This window comes from Heterodontus francisci, chromosome 22, assembly GCF_036365525.1.
Source record: "Heterodontus francisci isolate sHetFra1 chromosome 22, sHetFra1.hap1, whole genome shotgun sequence".
Classification (NCBI taxonomy): Eukaryota; Metazoa; Chordata; class Chondrichthyes; order Heterodontiformes; family Heterodontidae; genus Heterodontus; species Heterodontus francisci.
In genome coordinates this window covers 72,760,474-72,778,884 of record NC_090392.1, presented here as the reverse complement: position 1 = coordinate 72,778,884, position 18,411 = coordinate 72,760,474, and the positions used below count along the sequence as shown (strand labels likewise).

General features: G+C 44.3%; 1 long non-coding RNA gene across 2 annotated transcripts in view; it reads right to left on the bottom strand.

Annotated features, from left to right (window-relative positions):
* Positions 1-1,380: 1,380 nt before the first annotated feature.
* LOC137381436 (uncharacterized) overlaps positions 1,381-18,411 on the bottom strand; it is a 58,749-nt gene continuing 41,718 nt past the window's right edge. For both annotated transcript variants that reach the window (XR_010977176.1, XR_010977177.1), the window contains exons 3-4: positions 2,006-2,093; positions 1,381-1,703 (exon numbers count right to left, since the gene is read on the bottom strand). This is a non-coding gene — a long non-coding RNA (uncharacterized lncRNA). The remainder of the gene's footprint in view (positions 1,704-2,005; positions 2,094-18,411) is intronic.

Here is an 18,411-nt window from a genome sequence, read left to right as displayed (position 1 = left end):
CCTTAAAACCTACCTCTTTGATGAAGCTTTTGGTCAGCTGTCCTGATATGTTTCTATGTGGCTCTGTGTCAAATTTTGTCTGCTAACACTCCTATGAAGTGCCTTGGGACATTTTTACTATGTTGACGGCGCTATATAAATGCAACTTATTGCACAGAACTGCTATTGGATTGAGTCGGGCTGGCCCCATTACTGAATGGCATCTCATCAACATATCTACTGATTGTGAGCCAAAGGACAAATTATCCTGTTTATTACCTCCTTATCACATGTGGGTCCATCCTCACCCATCAAAAAATCCATGACTAGGGATTATTAGCTACTTGATCTAGGTGATAATTTTCAGTAGGCTGCAACATGTTTCTGATGTGAATTTGGATTCAGGATTTTCAAGGGTGCAACGGCCTTTCTGTCACCTTGAGGAGAAGGGGAAGACTTGCGTCAGATACAAAGGGAGGATTGGCACATTAACAGGCATATCTAAGTTAATGTACAGCAGATTGAGCCAACTGGATAAGTCATTCACACATTCAAATAGTTCCAGTAAACATTCACAGGTGAAAGATTAAAATGTCTTATCTTTTTGAGCTCTTCAGAAGCTAATTTCAAGAAGCCCAGCAGCCAAGCATGGGTAGTATTTGGTTTAATTGGCAGCCTTACCAGTCAACCATTGGACAAAAAAGGAGTCATGAGTCAAACTGACAAACTTCCTGTCAAAATGGGATTTAAAGAGGTCCATTAGTAAGATCAGCTGAGACAGGCAGATGAGACCTAATCCAGTCTATATTAAACTGAAGGCCAAACATACCTGGAGCAACCCCTAGTCTGAGGCAGTGACAAGATGGATGAAAGGGAAGTGTGATTTAACCCACTAATTGGGACAAAGTGGCATAGTTTATTACTTTCTTTATGAGAAGGAACTGATGTTAGTTAAAATAAGGTAAGATTGGTTACAACTGCTGCTCTGCATGTTCGTTTACTGGCTGTACAATAAAGCAACTTCATAATTCTTATGGTTCAATGGTTTTATCTGACTAAAGTTTTATCAGTCTGCCTTTCAGAAGGTGAGAGATGCACATGTGCAAGAACCATGATAATGGTATATAACAAGGGAGACTCACTGTTACCCAATTGTTACCCACTGTTACTCCATTGTATGTCTAAATACTGGGCAGTTATTGCGATGGACACAGATCTGCTTATGGGAGAGGATGGTGACACTGGGGACCTGTACCTCAACGTGAGTTAGCAGCTCCAGGACAGGACTGGAGAAAATTGTGGGGGAATGTGGCAAAGAAAAATAACTGAGATCGGACCTGAAGGTACATAGCAACATCTAATTAATCATAAAATAAGACCATTTTTGGCACTAGATTACTGGGAAATAAATGCAATTCATTTAATAAGAATTATTAAAAGGAAAGATTACTTGTTTTTTTTTTACAGATTTCATTGTGATTCCATAATTTTTTGAAAAAACAAATAATGTTAAGACTTAATCCGGTCTATTTTAAGATGTAGGAAGTGGCCACAACCAGGCATTAAAGAGGCTCCATGGCAGAGTTTGGCAAACCTTCATTGTTTCGAGAGGGAGTAGAGCCATGTATCAGTTGTTATGATAACTCCACACGCAAACAACATACTGACCACTTAAAGCTGTTTTTCCTCATTTGCATTGTTTGTAAACAAACAAGAAGGTGGACCTGTAAAACAAGACATGGCAATTTTTACATTGGCTGCTGCATTGTAATATAAACAAATAATTCAGGCCTCAGGGCCTCAATGGCTTCTAAATTTGTGATAGTGTGATTATAAACTTGAGTAATTAAATTTGACTGTTACTGGAGGTACATTTTAGGTAATTTCAGTTGCACTTTAAACGGCTGAAAGCTACAGCAGATAGAGCAGACAGACACTGCGGGGAAGTACCTCCCTGCACTATTACTGAGCTGTGAACAGATCTATTTTCAATGTCACCAGTAACAAAGAAGTGTGTGTGGCCAACCTGGGGATCCCTCTCAAAGCGTCAGAGTGAACTTCATACTAGACCATCACGTTTTTCCCCTTCACTGTGTAGGCGCCGTTGTAGAAACCTGTAAACAGACATGATTCATAGTGACTCAGAGTGAAAGAAAAGGTAAACTTGATAAATAAACGCCCTTTGAAAGGTGACTGTGGGGGAGAAAGGTTGGATGCAGAGGTCAGTGGTTTAGATGCCTGCAGTATTTCTGCATGTTAGCTGGTTTAAATTATCTATAAATTTTCACAAGACAAAATAATCTACCTATCTACATTTTTGATTTGATTCATTTTATATCATGTATATTGAACACCATGTGGCGTACATCAAAATAAAGCTGACAGCAATGTAATATATTCTAATTTTAGTGCTCAAGAATTTAAAATTTTACTGTTTTCAGGACTGCATTGCACAATCCCATGCATTTTTCCAGTGGAAACCACTAACTGGTGGCTTTGACTAGGATTGAGACTCCCAGTTTTGGGTTCAAATCAATAAGACGCCTGAATGGAAAGTTGAACATTATTTTGATAATTCAAAAATAAGGATGAAGGCGAATAAAAATTGGCTGGAAATCCTACATTTTTGTGTGTTAAATTTTCAATCATGCTTTCTTTGAAATACTTCAACAGCAACAGAGAGGAAGTGATGCTTCTCTCAAATAACATTGGTAGTCACCCAATAAAGGATAAAACAAAGGATTTACATTGCGCACGATTTTACTCAAATCTTCCCTTTTTAAGTGCAAGAAAACTAAAAGCACTAATAAAACTTGAAAAGCTTATTTTAGCATAATCAGGCCCTCCATCACTCTTAACCTCTGTTTCTTCTGAAACTTAGCTGCATTGTTACCAGAGCAATACCATAAATAAAGTCTAAGTTTGCTGTCAGGTCCCAAACCTAACACTGGAGTAAGGCGCAGTGAGACTCCCTGGAGGAGTACACACACTCCGCTTCTCTCCTGAAATCCTGAAATCGCTTCATACCAATGCTATACTATAAATGCATCCTTAATGGGCCTGTACCATTAAAGAAACACAAAAGAGATTGAAGAGTAAGTAATGCATGTGGATCAGATATAATTATTTTGCACTGAAGTTACACATGGAGCAGTGCAAACTAATTGCAAGATCAATTTATAGAGACATCAAATCTCATTTCAATTCGGGCATGCCACTGGGACCAAGGCCGAGGCCTAACAAAGATGATGGAGAGACATTACATTGGCTCCGCTAGGGCACAAGGCACTGATCATGTCCCAGAATCCATTGCATAGAATGGCATGAAACCAGTCGACCAGCATCTCACGCTACAAGTTGGCAGATAGCTGGCAGAAGTAACATGTATGGCTAGACTTACTGCACTTTAATGCCCCTCACTCATTCCGGCGGCATTAATATAAGGGAATAATTCAGTACCTCAATCCTGTATATCTTTTGGCATTGATAAACTACTCTAGTTTACTGCCATGTTTTTTTTTAATCATTATCAGAACTGCTTGACTTAATTCTTGCCATCAAACTATTATCCAATCTAGCGAAATAATTAAGGTTTTATTTATTAGATCTCTCTGCCTCTCCATCTCTCTCTCCTCCTTTAAGACACATGTTAAAACCTACCTCTTTGACCTGTCCTAATATCGTTTCATGTGCCTTGGTGCCAAATGTTGTTTGATAGCACTCCTGTGAAGCGCCTTGGGATGCTTCACTACATTAAAGGGGCTATATAATTGCAAGTTGTTGTTGTTGATGTCATTTTGTAACTGTGTGGTTAAAATGGGCAGGTACAGTGGCGCAGTGGTTAGCACCGCAGCCTCACAGCTCCAGCGACCAGGGTTCAATTCTGGGTACTGCCTGTGTGGAGTTTGCAAGTTCTCCCTGTGTCTGCGTGGGTTTCCTCCCACATGCCAAAGACTTGCAGGTTGATAGGTTAATTGGCCATTATAAATTGCCCCTAGTATAGGTAGGTGGTAGGGAAATATAGGGACAGGGTGGGGATGTGGTAGGAATATGGAATTAGTGTAGGATTAGTATAAATGGGTGGTTGATGGTCAGCACAGACTCGGTGGGCCGAAGGGCCTGTTTCAGTGCTGTATCTCTAAACTAAAAGGTAGGCATTTAAAATCAGTCAGGTAACTTGCTTGCATTGATCCCGTTGCTGAAATTTTAATCTGCTCTTCTCAGCAAGTGGCAGTGATGCCCACTTGAAGGTTCTTTTGGGCCTCCTTATCTCGAGAGACAATGGATACGTGCCTGGAGGTGGTCAGTGGTTTGTGAAGCAGCGCCTGGAGTGGCTATAAAGGCCAATTCTAGAGTGACAGGCTTTTCCACAGGCGCTGCAGAGAAATTTGTTTGTCGGGGCTGTTGCACAGTTGGCTCTCCCCTTGCGCCTCTGTCTTTTTTCCTGCCAACTACTAAGTCTCTTCGACTCGTCACATTTTAGCCCCGTCTTTATGGCTGCCCGCCAGCTCTGGCGAAGGTGGTTCTTGTTAAATGTGCAGATTGATGTCCAATTGCGTAATTGAGCTCAGACTGATCAAAGAATCCATTGTGGATTTCCTGCAAGGTCCTGACAACGCTGGAAAAGACCCAAACACATATATTGATTTGTTTGTATTCCTTTTGAGGCCAGAAAGAGCAGGATTGCTCCTCTGGGCCCCACAAGGAAACTTTTGGCATCCCTGCAACTTATTCAAATTTTGGTGACCACTCCTTCACTCCCAGTCAGTGGCCTCCTGCTGCTGTTGTATTGCCTTTCTTGTTCGAATTCATTTTGTTACTTTAAACACCAGAATACACAAACATCAGTTGTAACAATATAGAGCAGGTCTTTCATGAGCTCATGTTGCACGATCCAACATGCATGCTCAGGTACATCATACTACACTATCCAATATGCATACAAGTCTTTAATGAGCTCAAGATGCACGATGAGAACTCAGGTACATCATACTTGACAATCCAGTGTGACCCCAACTTACAATGCTTTACACAAAACTCTTAAAGCAATTCTACCTTCAATCTCTACATTTCATGCAGACGACCACTGCAATGCATCAAATGGCACACAAAGTGACAAATAAAATAACAACATGGAGCTAAGAAGTTGCACTCAGCTCATCTCAATCTCTATTAATCATTCTGTTACCATGGTTATATGGTTCACTTAAGCTCTTCCAATCACTTTATTATTGTAAACACAGTGACCAGACCAACAAGATGAGGATGTCACACATTCCTTCAGTTTCTCAATCTTGCCTTAGGCTTTTCAATGCATTCCTGTTCAGCACAAAGCTGTTTTAAATCATTGTGTACTGATCCCACAAACAGCAGGGTACACAGGTAGTGTAAACCCACATTTCCAAACTGCCCATGCTTCCATTCCTACCCATCACCCAGTTGCCGCTTCCCACCCATTTCTGACTGGCAATTGACTAGAAGCATGCAGATGAGGCCTGGGAGTTAAATATCACCTGGATCTTGCTGCCAAGGCCCTGGGAGATTTGGCGTTCACCACTCCCTCGCCTATCTGATTCCTGCTTCATGCTTAAAATTGCGACGTATGTCTCTTTATTTTTCCTCTTTCTACTGCATTATGCTCTACTTTCATTATTCCCTAATGATACTGCACAAAATGTTCTCCTCCCACAATTTAATTTCTAATTGCACTTGAGAAAAAGCACCCAATCACATTGCAGCAAAATAACATTTATCTGAGGTGCAACCACCATTGACACTTCTTCATCCATACTTAAAAATAAACTTTACCACCTAATTAATGTACCAAAATGAAATTTATTTTTTATAATCACAAACTTTCCCTTTCTACCTTCCAGTCACTCTTTCTATATATTTCTCTCCTTTGACCCCCCCCCCCATATACAAAATAAACAGCTTCGATCCCACCTTCACCCCGCTAGCAGACAGCAGCAAACCCACACACACCCCAACCCTCAAAAGGTCATTGACACAGGAAACATTAAAACACTTCTCAAGCAGCTGCAGTTGATCTGGTCGAAGCTCACCTTCCCAGGTCCAAAGCCCGTGCCCAAATGTTTCCAGTCTCTCTGCCCAGCCCAACAGATAAGCAAGTCCTTCGAGAGATAATGACAAGACCTTTTGAAAACCACAGCAAAAATCACATTCCATGATTCAAACTAGCTGCGAGCATCACCATTATGAGAGATCTAATGGCATCTAATGTAATCTAATCAAGATTACAAAAAATAAATTGTGCTGACATAATGACATTTAGCCAGCAAGGACTCGATGGGCCAAATGGGTTCCTTCTGTGACATAAATGACTCTATGACTCTTTAATGGGGTAAATTATCAGGTATTATTGTAATTTATCCGCCATAAAGGCGGGGCTAAAGTGTGGCGAGTCGAAGAGACTTAGTAGTTGGCAGGAAAAAAGACAGAGGCGCAAGGGGAGAGCCAACTGTGTAACAGCCCCGACAAACAAATTTCTCTGCAGCACCTGTGGAAGAGTCTGTCACTCTAGAATTGGCCTATATAGCCACTCCAGGCACTGCTTCACAAACCACTGACCATCTCTCGAGACAAGGAGGCCAAAGAAGATTGTAAAATATTCCTCTGCATCCCTTATACCAGCTTTCACTGGAGACTTATTCACCATACAGTGGCGCAGTGGTTAGCACTGCAGCCTCACAACTCCAGTGACCAAGGTTTGATTCTGGGTACTGCCTGTGCGAAGTTTGCAAGTTCTCCCTGTGACTGCGTGGGTTTTTGCCGGGTGCTCCGGTTTCCTCCCACAGCCAAAGACTTGCAGGTTGATAGGTAAATTGGCCATCGTAAATTGCCCTTAGTATAGGTAGGTGGTAGGGGAATTGAGGGAAGGTGGGGATGTGAGAGGGTAATGGGATTAATGTAGGATTAGTATAAATGGGTGGTTGATGGTCGGCACAGACTTGGTGGGCCAAAGGGCCTGTTTCAGTGCTGTATCTCTAAATAAATAAATACCATGACACATTTTCCAACTGAAAGCTCATGCTCCATGCGCAAAGTGGCTCTTTCTTTTCAACTAACCGTGCTGCCTATGTCTAAAACTGGGGACCCATGTAACAAATTTCAGTCACATACCTATCTAAAATATTTCTACTTTACAAACATTATTTTAGTGTCAAATCTTTATCACAGATATTTCAGTTCCTCTTCAGAACATTTTAAGTATCAACAGATTAAAAATAGTGTGATTGGAAGTCTGCTGAGGAGGTCCTTCAATACTCAAAGCACAAGGTGAAGCAAACTGGCTTCAATGCGGATTAGTCGAACAACCTGGCCCAATCAACCTAAATAGTTCACACATACAGCACAAGGCAACGGGAAAGGAACACACTTGATAAAAGTCATTTTCAGTCAGCCATCATCTTTTTTATTTCCTCCCCCATGATTTCTTTCTGCCAACTTTCTCTCTCATCTCTTGTCCCTTCTCTCTCACTTCTCTCCCCTCCTCTGCTGGAAATATTAGGGGTAATTTTCACCTTCGGATTGCTTGTCCGTAATAGAACCCGCCCGATTTTTGTTCCATTGAAATTAATCGGAGATCTGGCCTCAAATTTGGGTGGCTATACTCAATGATAAATTGGCATTTGTTTGTGCTCATGGATTGTAATCAGCCAGTTTTGACTCCAGTTCAATCACCATGAGAAAAAGACAAAAAAAAGTTCACCAAAAAAGAGGGTTTCTATAAAATGGCACCACCACTTTGTAAAAGAACCAATCAAGCAACAGCATAAAACCATCTTGAATTATCAGCCCATTAACTGTGTGGGGAATATGAATAGCAAAACTTCACACACCTATGGAGCACTTTCCTATGGTGAGTGTAAACTAGTCATTGTATTGAAAAAAATATTATATGGTTTACAGATGCCATCATCGCAACAGAATTGGTGCATTGTTATTTTTGGCTGTTCTCTTTCCCCAGCAATAGATTTAGTATTGAATTGAAAGATGTAAGAAATAAAAACATCTACAGACTAATATCTGCCAATTTTATCTACATGCAATTACAAATTATGACTATCAAAACAGGAGTAGGCCATTCAACTCCTTCAGCCTGTTCCACTATTCTATTAGCTCATGCTGATCTGTGTCTCAACTCCAGTTACCCGCTGTGCTCCATATTCCTTCATACCCTGACCAAACATAATTTTTTTTATTCGTTCATGGGATGTGGGTATCACTGGCCAGGCCAGCATTTATTGCAATCGCTAATTGCCCTTGAGAAGGTGCTGGTGAGCTGCTTTCTTGAACCGCTGCAGTCCTCGGGATGTAGTTACACCCACAGTGGTACTATTGATCTTAGTCTTGAAAGTTTCTTTGACCCAGCATCTACAGCCTTTTGGGGCATGTGCTCCAGATTTCTACTAACTTTTGCGTGATAAAGCACTTCCTGATTTTATTCCTAAATAAACTAGCTCTAATTTTAATATTATGCTCCCTTGTTCTGGCTTCTGTACCAGGGAATAGTTTCTTTGTATCTATCCTATCAAAATTTTTATTATTTTCAATACTTTGATTAGATCTCCCCTCAACTGTCTAAGCTTAAGGCTATACAAACAAAGTTTATGCAACCTCATCTCATTGCTTAACCATTTTAGCCCCCGTACCATTCATGTGAATCTGTGTTTACCCCCTCCAATGTCATTATATCCTTCCTGGGGTGCGGTGCCAAAGACTGAATGAGCCAGATAACTTATAGTAAAGAAATTAATGTAGTTTCAGACTTGTACTGAATGAAAAGTTATAACCCTCACCTTTTCTCCCAGGTTATAAATGTTCTTTGTTACAATTCTGTGTTAACTTTCCTTTTGAAAATATTACTCTAGAGAATCGGTTCAGAGAATCTACCATCAAATAGATACCGTCCCTCTAGAGCATTGCTTAAAATACACCATATAGCTAAAATAAAATGTTTACTTTAGTTTTGTGTATTTAATTTATGAAGACAAAACTACTTTTTCAGAAATATGTGACTGTGTTCTGCAGATTTCTTCTTCCCTTCAATCCATTTTGTAGAAAGATAATGTTGTGCATGACAGAACACAAGAGGACCGTGACACAACAGACAGACTAAGGCATGCTGCCAAGAACATTGAAATTGTTTTTAAGTTTCTGCTGATACCTTTCTTGCTTCTGTTAGTGAGATCTTGCTTTGTGTAGCTGCCACATTTGTCTACATAATAGATGTCATTACATAAAAAATAATTAATATTAAAGTAAATCGCTGGAAGGAACAATATTTTAAGTACAAGAAGCAAAAACTACATACTGTGAGCTTTGCCCAGCCTCTCTCAATCTATTCAGACCTCCAATCTTGCCCGAGCCTATAGGTCCTCCGATTCAGTTGCCTGTTAAATGTAATGCTTTCTCTTCTCATGGACATTTAGGACATGTTCTGCAGCAAAAGCTCTTTATAAATGCAATTGATTGCTCCAGCGGCATTAGGAGCGGAGATGGGGAGAGTTTCAGAGATGAGCTCAAGCTGGCATCCAGGGGGGAGGATGAGTTTTAGGATTAAGGCATGGAGTTCCTGTTGGGGACTCAATGCAGTGATAGTTGAAGAAGTACAGATGACAGTGTCACAGAAGGTGTTTGGATCCACTTTCCAAATGCCGTAGATCTGCACAGCTTAACCTCTCTGCCTCCATAGCCCTCTCCCCGCCTTTAAAATGCTGCTCAAAACCTACCTCTTTGACCAACAGAAACTCCATGCCCTAGTCATAAATCTCATCCCCCTCCCTGGACCCCAACTCGAGTTCATGAAACATTCCCTACCGCCACTGCTGGAACAACAATAACTTGCACTTATAAAGGGCTTTTGATGCAGAACATGTCCCAAATGTCCGTGAGAAAAGGAGGCATGAAATTTAACTATCAACTGGACTAGAAGGCCTACCGGTAGGGCAAGATTGGAGGTCTGGCAAGAGTAGATTAGTAGAGGCTAGACAAGCCTCTAAGTTCATCGTATGCAGCTTTTGCTTCATGTGCTTAAAGTATTGCGCGTCCACTGTTTCTTCATGGGCAAATATCATTGTCTGCACAGCTAAACGTGCTTTTCTGTCAGCCATGGTTCAGTGGTAGAATTCTCAGTGCTGAGTCAGAAGGTTGTGGCTTCAAGTCCCACTCCAGGAGATTTGAGCACATAATCTAGCCTGACACTCCAATACAGTACTGAGGGAGTGCTGCACTGCAGGAGGTGCTGTCTTTAGATGAGTCATTAAACCAAGGCCCCGTCAGATTTCCCTGCATGCTGTGGAGTTTTAACTTCACACCGCACGACTTTTTCCTTTGTCAGGTTTCCCCACCCTGATTGACAGGCTTGGCTTCCAGTCAGCCAGGGAGCACTCCGGAGCTCACTGCAAGACCAGGTAGAGAGCCTACAGGCTACTGGAGTGTGGCGGGTGGGGGTTCCAACCACGGCAGGGTTTCCAATGCTTGATCCTGGGAGGAGGTGGAGGGAGGCGGGGGGTGGGGTGGTGATCAGATCCCTGATCCCTGTGGGGAGGGGAGGGTTGTCCGATCCCAGGGGTCAGTCCAAATCTCGAACCTTGATGGGGTCTTTGTACGGTGGGGGGAGGGGTAATGTCTGATTAGGTGAGGGTCTGTCCAAAGAAATAAGGTAATCTTGGGAGGAGAGGAGAAGGGGGATGTGATTCTGCTCTTCCTGGCCCACAAGCAGTGCTGTAAAGTCACTGTCAGGTTTCCTGAGGCCCAGGAAACCCAGTTGGCCGGGATTAAACCTGCATGGTGGGTAAAATCAGAGGCCGCCAGCTCTATTCAAATGTCATCTGCCAACTCGTCTCCTGTCCCACCTCCATTAAACCCAGAAGTGAGTGTGTTGGAGTTGGGTTGGGATCGCGATTGAGGTTTTTAAAATTCTAACATCTCACGCTCCCCCCAACCCGGAGCTGTTTCACTTTTTGAAACAACAAAGACTAAAGTTACTGCAATAAGAGTACTAAGATTCAGCAGTAGTTTTATATACTGAAATGAATTTTTTTTTTAAATTCCCAACAGCAATAAAATATTTTAAATACTCCTTGTGCTCACAGTTTTTGACCTTTTTTTCTATTTTTGGTATTTAACTTATTTTCCAACATCTCTGAAATGTTCTCAATTTTCTATACTTTCTTTTAAAACGTATGTTTGAAATATTTCCAGCATCTGCAGTATTATGCTTTTGACCCCAAGCAGTTTTGGAGCAACACGTGAAGCAATCGGGCAGTTTTCGTTAATAGAGTGTTGAAACTGTGAAGTGTGGCATAATAAACAGATGTGGCTAGGTCAACCTTTGATATGATTTAAAACATCAAACGGAGACTTGCAACCACAGGACAGGCTGTCTCAGCTGTGGCACTAACAGTACGATCATACCCAAATAAGATAAATCCTCCAGTGTAGGAAGGGTTCAAAATGGTGTTTTACCCATGGGACTGGAAAATAGATGTGACGGAGTCTGTGACTATTTTGCTGGGCAATACCACACCTCACACATGCCCACTGGAAACTTCTCTGCACTCGTGCCTTGATGCGATGTTTTCTGAATGTTACTTTTTCAAGTACTCTACTTCTCTTTCCACAGATGCTGCCAGACTTGCTGAGTGATTCCAGCATTTCTTGTTTTTATTTCAGATTTTCAGCATCTGCAGTATTTTGCTTTTATATTAGAATAGAACTTCTTGTTGCTTACTGAGAAAAGTTACAAAAGCATTTATTATACATATCTAAAAATTGCCCAGACAAAGATTAAACCCTGCATACTTTTGGTTTTCTCACCTTTGGCCTTTCATACTTCTGTGATACTTAATTAAAGTGTCTATCAAGGTAGACAATGGGCACTAGAAAGTATAGCAGATGAGATTCCTGCATTGAATGGGACTGATTTTCAGCCCTGTCCTCCCTAACTACACATGCCAGTCAACCTGTGCCCAGCATTAACGGTGATGAAATCACAATACATCCAGATTATGTGAAGGCAAAATTCAATATCCCCGAATACGGGCATGGGGACTATGATGTGGGATGAACTCATAATTGTTCCTCCCGATGATGAAGCATGCACATTTCATGCTACCTGCTGATTTAAATGATAGTAGGTACAACCCTGCGCTAAATGTGCTGTGTGCCTCAGCAGAGGGCCCAAGTCGGTGCGAGGCTAGCACCACTTAAAACTAACCTGCTGTACTTAAAGCCAGCCTGCACCTCTTAAAGGGGAGATGCTATCTGACTGCAGCAGATGCTGGAAGTGGCTGGGGAAGAGTGTCTGACTTGCAAGAAGGGTGAATATGGCACTACAGGGCAAACTGTGTGCTCCAAGTTTCTCTTGTGTAGCCCTGGAGGCCTTTGTGCTAGAGGTAGACAGGTAGAGAGATGTCCTCTGTCCACAGGGAGCCAGGATGCCCTCGAGACAGACTTTGTGAAGGCAGTAGGAACAGAGAGCCATCATTGTTAATGCAAGCATTCCAGCCTCGAGGACCTGGATGCAGTGCAGGAAGAAGTTTAATGACCTCACACAAACGGTCAAGGTCAGTGAAATCATCCTCAAATACCATATCCTAACAAATGAACCAATGACTTCATGCACTGCTCAATTCATCACACCTGCTTCATTTACCTACCAACAATTTCTATCAATTGCAACTCTTGCCTAGCATTCACAGTTTCACTACAACCTCACACACTTTGCACTGCTGCAAGCCTCACAGCCACATCTCATGGCTTGCACATATTACCAGCTATTCAACCATGACAGGCATATCAGCAAAGCAGATTTCGCCAAACTCATTGACACAATTCCCTCTCTCTTGCATGACAAGTTGTCGCACAACCGGAGGCAGCAGGAGTTAACTGGCGGGGTCAGGTATGGCTGCATGTCCTCACCCTGATGGAGGAGACAGTGCTCCCCATCAGTGGCCAAGATTGAGGGTGCGGCCAACAGCAGAGCTGAAACAACTGAAGATGAAGGAATCCTCATACCTAATCCTCCTTCTCACATTCCATTTTCCCCTCATTCCACAATCTCTTCTGATTTACAAGCTGCAGATGGTGTAAGCATGTACCATTGGCTTTCCACTAAACCAACCACCCCCCACCCCCTGCCCCACACCACCCTCACAACAACTTTACCTTTGTGCCTTTCTCCTTTCAGATACCCAAGAACTATCACCTGACCAGGCACAAGCAAGAACATGGTAGAGGAAAAAGACACTGATGATGAAGAAACACAGTCACTTGCTCTGACACTCATACCTCCCAGCTCAGGTGCTGGCACCTTGCATAATTTAGAGGGCACCTGAGAGGCAGGTTCTGCGCATGATGCTATAACGGGCATAGTGGCCTACAACCAGGACAGGGGGACAGGGTAAGAACATAGGAAAAGAACATACGGGTTCTGCTGCAGAGGACTTAGATAAGCACTTCGATGGAGCAGTGTACAGAAAAAGGCTGCTGCTTAAGCATAATGAAATACTTGGTGCATTGGCAGATCTGCCAGAAAGTCTGCAGTCACTAGCAAGGAGCGTGGAGGAGTGCAGCACGCACGTTGCACATGGCTTTGTGCAGCGCTTGGAGTCCATTCTTTCCATCATGGAACTGGTGTCCAACTCCAAGAGAACACTTCTGCACCCAAGCATGATGCAGCGTCTGATGACCGATGTCTCAACTTCCATCGCAGCACAAAAAGAAGACAGACAACGTCTGGGCGCTGTAGTGGAAGCTCAGACTGAAGTCAGCTTGCTGCCATGCACACTCAGACTGCTGCAATCATGTCTGTGGATATCAGTACTCGAAGAGGCTTGCAGGCTCGCACAGCAGTTCAACAATCTGTGCTCCAGGATTGCTGAGCTGCTGCCCCAAGAATGTGCCAGTGGCTCTGTGGAGCACAAACCTGCTGTCCTCTTTCAGGATAAAAGCATTTGTCCTCCCACTACTGCCACTCCACTAGTGCCTTTGCTGTTGCCTGCCAGCCAGCCAGACCAGACTGCTGCTGCCCATGTCAAGGCGGTGCAGTCTGAAGGTGCGTCTTCCAGAGCCAGTGCTGCTCGGGGTCGACCTCCAAGGCCACAAGGCCATCTGCAGTCACCCTCACTGAAATTCCGCCAGCCACTGGGGTAGCACTGCATAGGAGCACTAGGACAGGCAAAGGTACATGGAAGACAGGCACCAAGGGAATGCACAAAGAATAATTAGTTAATTTAGTATGGATAATTGGATGGATTGTATGTTGGTTTGGAATGTATGTTTTGTGGTGGGTTTTATTTCAGCATTGTGGCCAAGAGGACACTGGAATGGTTGATCACAGAACAATGGTAAGGTGTGGGACTGTTGTTGAATAGGGAATTGGGTTTGCGTTCACTGGTACCGTAGTTGGATGGGCATGACCAAAAAGTGGATGTATTGGTTGCCTTCTCCCTTCCTCCTCATCCGCCTCCACTTTCTCCTCCACCTACATAAGAAATAGGAGCAGGAATAGATGCCAAACTGCACGACGTCTTCAGCAAACCTGCAGACGGAGCACAGCGTAGATACGCATGGTCAAGGACGGCTGGGTCTGCCCGTTCCAGGATTGACTTCCTGTTTGTGTCCCGTGCTGTCACGGTCGGATCCACCGACATCAAGCCGGTGTTCTTCTCCGACCATTGCCTCTTACTGGCTGACTGTCACTTACAGGACGATCAGCGGGTTGGCAGGGAGTTATGGAAGCTTAATGCTACACTGCTAACCCCAGAGAATATTGAGGAACTCAAAAGGGATTACAAAGGTTGGAGGACCGTGAAACCCCTCTTTGAGTCTCCAGTTCACTGGTGGGAAGCGATCAAGGAGAACATCAAGAGGTTCTTTATCTTCAAAGGTCTTCAAAGGGTGAGAGAGAGACAGAGAGAAATGTCCCGACTCCAGAGAAGTATGCAAAATCTGCTCCGGCTGCAGACGATGGGGGTCGAGGTCAAGGAGGACCTCCATGAGCTGAAGAGCCAGCAGGCCTCGCTCTTTGCCACGGAGGCCTCCAAGATCAGCTTCCGGTCCAGAATCCGCTCCATTGAGCAGGATGAGACGTGCTCCCGTTACTTCTTCCAAAAGGTACACACAGAGAGCTCTGTTATCAGCAGCCTGAAGGAAGAGGATGGCTCGGTAACATCTTCGCAGTCCGACATACTAAGGATCAGCAAATCCTTTTATGCTGGGCTGTATGATGCGAAGCCCACAGACAGCAGAGCCTCCCAGTCCTTCTGTCATCTATCACAGAGGTCCTAGATGACAGCAGGAGGGAGAGACTGGACAAGCTGCTAACTCTGGACGAGCTGACAAAGGCTGTCAAGTCCTTTGAGACAAGTAAAACTCCTGGAAGCGATGGCTTACCGGTTGAGTTGTATTCGTCTCTGTGGGACTGGATCTGCCCAGACCTGCTGGAAGTATACGAGAGTATGCTCCTGGCCGGCAGCATGCTAGAATCCATGAGGAAAGGCATCATCACCCTCATCTACAAGCGGAAGGGGGAGAGGGCAGAAATCAGAAATTGGCGGCCCATCTCACTGCTTAATGCTGACTACAAGATTCTGTCCAAAGTCATAGCCAGTTGAGTCAAGTCTGCTCTGGAGTTGGTGATTCACCCTGATCAGACCTGCACTGTACCCAGCAGGAAGATCTCTGATAGTATCGCGCTACTCAGGGATACGATCGCCTAAGTACGGGACAGGAGGGTGGACACCTGCCTCATCAGCCTGGACCAGGAGAAGGCTTTTGACAGGATATCGCACACCTACATGATGGCTCCCCAAAATGGGGTTTGGGGAGGGAATCTGCAATTGGATCAAACTGCTCTACACAAAAATCAATAGCGCAGTCTCAATCAATGGGTGGGAACCAGACAGTTTCCCAATCCAATCTGGAGTCAGACAGGGCTGTCCTCTCTTCCCTGTCTTGTTTGTTTGCTGTATTGAACCCTTTGCTGAGTTTATTAGGAAGAATGCGAGCATAAGAGGGGTGACAATCCCAGGCAGCGGAGGCACTCAGGTTAAAACCTCCCTGTACATGGATGACGTTGCCGTCTTCTGCTCGGATCCGCTGTCCGTTCGCAGACTGATGAGCATTTGCGACCAGTTCGAACTGGCCTCGGGAGCCAAAGTTAACCATGGCAAGAGCGAGGCCATGTTCTTTGGGAACTGGGCCGACTGATCCTTTGTCCCCTTCACCGTCAGGTCAGACTACCTGAAGGTGCTGGGGATATGGTTCGGAAAGGCCGGGGCATGCACCAAAACCTGGAAGGAGCGAGTAGCCAGGGTACAATACAAGCTGAGCATGTGGGAGCAGCAATCTCTCTCCATTGTGGGTAAGAACCTGGTCATCAGGTGCGAGGTGCGAGGCGCTCATGTTGTTGCTGTATGTGACGCAGGTCTGGCCCATACCCCACTCCTGTGCTGTGGCAATCACCCGAGCCATTTTTCGCTTCATCTGGGGATCCAAAATGGACCAGGTCCAGAGGGACACGATGTTCAAACCTCTGGATAAGGGTGGGAAAAATGTACCCAACATTGCCCTCATCCTGATGACCACCTTTGTGTGCGGCTGCATCAAGCTGTGCGTAGATCCCCAGTACGCAAACTCCAAGTGTCACTACGTGCTGAGGTTCTATCTGTCCCTGGTGTTGCGAAGGATGGGCCTGGTCACATTGCCACGGAACACTCCATCCAGTTGGACTGTGCCGTACCACCTATCCTTCGTGGAAAAGTTTCTGTGGAAAAACACCTTTGACCACCAATCCATCAGGCAGTGGTCTGCACGGAATGTCCTCAAGGCCCTACGGGAAAAGGAGATGGTGGATCCTGTTGGATGGTTCCCCGAGCAGACTGCCAAAGTCATTTGGCAGAATGCCTCATCACCAGAGCTTTCAAACAAGCACCAAGATGTAGCTTGGCTGGTGGTGAGAAGAGCCCTCCCCGTCAGATCCTTCCTGCACGCCCGGAGTCTCACACCCTCCACACAATGCCCTCGAGGTGGCTGTGGTGAGGAAGAGACGGTTGCCCACCTCCTCCTGGAATGTGTCTTTGTAAAGCAGGTGTAGAAAGAGATGCAGTGGTTTTTGTCGAGTTCATCCCAAGCAGCTCTGTAATACAGGAGTCTGTGCTCTACGGGCTGTTCCCAGGGACGCACACCGAGATAAACATCAACTGCTGCTGGAGGACGATCAATTCGGTGAAAGACGCCCTTTGGTCTGCCCAAAACTTGCTGGTCCTCCAGCGCAAAGAATGTTGCAGACTAGCGCATTCCAAGGTCCAGGACTATGTGCTGAGGGACGCACTAAAGCTTGGGGCAGCCGCAGCAAAGGCTCAATGGGGAAAGACCACTGTGTAAGGTCCCCCCACCAAGCTGAACTGAGGGGCTGGATTCATGGAAAACCCCTAGAACTGCATCCAGAAAATCTTTGTTTTGCTGTAAAATGTATATGACAAGAAAAATGAAATGGAAGGGTTGTGAGGCAACTCATTGCACCTGTATTGAAGGAAACTGATCTCCTTTGCACTGTTTGTTTTTTTTGACTTGGTGCTGTTTGGAACTGGTTTGTAATGTATTTTTTTTTACAGATTTTTACGAATAAAGTATATTTTGAAAATAAACAAAAAGAGTAGACCATACGGCCCCTCAAGCCTGCTCCGCCATTCAATACGATCGTGGCTGATCTTCTGCTTCAACTCCAATTTCCCGCCATCTCCCCATATCCCTTGCTTCCCTAAGAGACCAAAAACCTGTCTATCTCAGCCTGAAATATACTCACAGTGCTCTGGAGTACAGAATTCCAAGGATTCACAACTCTCTGAGTGAAGACATTTCTCCTCATTTCAGTCCTAAATGATTGATCTCTTAACCCTGAGACTGTACCCCCATAGTCTAGATTTCCCAGCCAGGGGAAACAACCACTCAGTGTCTATCCTGTCAAACCCTTTCAGAACTTTGTATGTCTTAACATGATCACCTCTCATTCTTCTAAACTTTAGAGACGATAGGCCCAATTTACTCAGCCTCTCATCATAGGACAACCCTCTCATTCCAGGAACCAAGCTAGTGAACCTTCGCTATTCCGCCTCCAATTCAAGTATATCCTTCCTTAGATATGGAGACTAATACTATGCACAGTATTCCAGGTCTGGTCTCATCAAAACCCTGTACAATTGTAGCAAGACTTTCTTATTCTTGTACTCCAATCCCCTTGCAATGAAGACCAACATAGCATTTGCCTTCTTAATTCCTTGCTGTGCCTGCATGCTAACTTTCTGTGTTCCTCATCTTTCTCCTCCTCCTCTACCTTGTCTTCCTCATCTTCCTCCTCATCCTCAACTGCTCATTGTATACCTGGTGGCAAGTGCTGTGCCC